The sequence below is a fragment of the Carassius gibelio genome, chromosome B4 (genome assembly GCF_023724105.1).
Source record: "Carassius gibelio isolate Cgi1373 ecotype wild population from Czech Republic chromosome B4, carGib1.2-hapl.c, whole genome shotgun sequence".
Lineage (NCBI taxonomy): Eukaryota > Metazoa > Chordata > Actinopteri > Cypriniformes > Cyprinidae > Carassius > Carassius gibelio.
The window spans coordinates 26858817-26861705 of record NC_068399.1 but is presented as its reverse complement, the minus strand read 5'-3'; positions in this window follow the sequence as shown (position 1 = coordinate 26861705).

Genomic DNA, 2889 nt, shown 5'->3' with positions numbered 1-2889 from the left:
TTTACAACTTAATTAAAAAATATTTTTTTGTTAGTGGATTTAGCACAGATTTGCAATTAAATGATGTTGTCAGTATAGCTTCCTCAGGTGAAGGGGACGTGGTCCGTCTGTGTGTTTGGCTCCAGGATCTGTGATTGTCTGACAGGGCACTGAAAGGTTCTTTGGGGAACCAAAACGGTTTTCTATGGCATTGCTGTGAAAACCCCCTTTTGGAACCTATGCAAAACAATGCATATTTAATTATATAATGCCTCATTTGCATATTTATACTCAACAACAACAAAAATCCTTAATGCATTGCATTTAATCAAATGGTTACTTTTAGTGAAAACGTTGACCCTATTGTCTTCCCTGAAAATGAGTAACCATAATTCATCTCATGTTAAACAGAGCAGATGAATGTTTATGAACAGCTTGATTATAAGCCCATTATAAGTGCATGTTGCTGAAGTGTGTTTAGTGACTGAATCATGCAACTGATATGGCTGTGATGAGTCATTTTTAACATATTTTGATAGAAAATTATTTGGAAGAGAAACTGAGAATGAGATCAAAACCAGTTCAAGAATGAGCATCAGGACTCAACATGTCTGGACGATGAGAACAAACACCAGACCAGCACACAAAAACACATTTATACTAATATATCTGCTGCATTTATAACAGTTTTACCCCGGGAAGATACTGATATTTTTAAAACCAATCGACTGCACTTATATGCTGTTTGCAAAGTAAAATCATTGACTTGCACCATCCCAGCTAATTAAATATATTCTATTTCTGAATTTGACTTTCAAAACATCCGGTTTTTAATGTTTTAAAAGCGTGTACTTTATGAATGTTAACAGAACCTTCCATTGTATTATTTTGCAAACACCATGGGTTACTTCTGAATGCGAACGTCCAACTAAATTGTTTCAGAAAAACTTTCCATAAACAATTTTTGTGCTAACATTTTGAGGACATTATTAAAGACCAGATAACTTTGAACTGAGTGTTCTGTTAACATTACTGAAAGGATGTTTGTTCAAGGCTATTATATAACAATATATTCAAACAACTTTTTGATTAACAGCACTGAATCGTTTGACTCAAATCCTGCTGCTCTCGGCCCGACATATGAAAGTCTCTAAAGGGTAAATCATTTGTCTGCTGTTTGTTTTATTAAACAATGTCAAGAGTTGAAGGTTGATCTCATTATATAAGACAAGCATAACCCACAAATCTCTGACCTCATTTTCTGTAAGAACTGAAGAAAACTGAGCAGAATAGAGTGTGTTGAGACACATACCTGTGCGGTGAGATACTCATATAAACCCTGATTGATGGCTCTTCATGGCAAGAACGCCAGCGTCAGAACAGAACATACCAGAAACTCAAACAGGCTCCGAGAGAATTCATTTCTGTTATTATTGTGCTCATAATATCCAGCATGACATGTAATTACTCAAGAGAGATGAAGGTCAAATAACCTTGGGAGAACCAAGCATGTCATGGAAACATTCATCCAAGAAGCAGGCGAAATGTTGATTGTAAATATGCCATGAATCAGTATATCTGAACGTATCTATCTGGTCTTCAAGAATGTTTTTTATATGTTGCTACTTGTTTCCGAACATTCCGAGAACATGTAAATGTAACATTCCAATAGTTTTTAAACTTGTTTTAAACTGATAAAATGGAATGTTCACTTACGTTTGCAAAACCAAAAAAAAAATCCTTTAAAACATTTAAAAAACTGGACATTTTGAATGTTCGGAGAACATACATTTTAAAGAACTTAATGGGAAAGTTAACCAAACACATTTCGGTGATCACACCATAGATCTGATCCACAACAGTCAGAACAATGCAGAACAAACATCTATATCTGCTATTTGGGTCACGTCCATCCAAAAATACCTGCGGTCACTTCCAGTATGGCTCATCTCCACAGATAAGGAAACACACGTCTGCGCTCCGCTGCGTTTGGAACAGTACACTACTGTACTGCTATGCATTGAGAATGTGCTTGATGATCATTTGTCAAAATATTCAGCATGCAGAGACAGCACACTGCATCCCACAATACAATGCACTCAATCTCACACTGCATTTCTAAATCTATTCATTAGCATGATTTGAATTCTGCAATCTTTGCATTTTATCTGCATGCAATTCAGTCAGGAGGAGTCGAGTGTGTTTGATGAGTGAAGCTGGAAGAGAGATCAGTTCACTCACAGAAATGCAAAGTCATCTGAATACATTTGGCAGTGTGTTAATATCCTTCTCTTAACAAACTAAACATGAACATTACTCAGCAATTAAATTCATGTGATTTATGAATATGACAGACTGATGAGACTCAGGATTGATAGACTTTATCAGTCTGTCCTGGCCTGATGCTGATCGACAGCAGCTCCATGAAAGAACAGAACAGAAATATGTTAGAATTTATAATCAGATATGATGCTCCTTTGATCAACATTAAACTAAATAAATAACAGTGCAAGAGTACTAAACTAAAAAACAATAATAACAACAAAGTTGTAATTCATTAATTTAGTAATTTCTTAATAGTACTCATTGGAATTAATTTTAAATGTAAAATAAATTAATTAATTACAAGTGAGGTAGTAATTTAAAGTAATTTAAGATCAATCCAATAACGTATAAAATAAATAAAATAATAAGTTAAATAAAGCAATTTAATAACAACAAAAAGTCATTGTTAACAAAAGATGTGAAAAAAACACCCTAAATAAAATAAATAAATGTAATAAAATAAAAGCAAGAACACAAACTGCCCAAACACCCTTGAAGACCAAGTACACACTCACGAAGCCCCTCATGAAGACGCGTGAGCTTGTGTGTGTGTGTGTGTGTGTGTGTGTGGTTGCTGTGTAATTT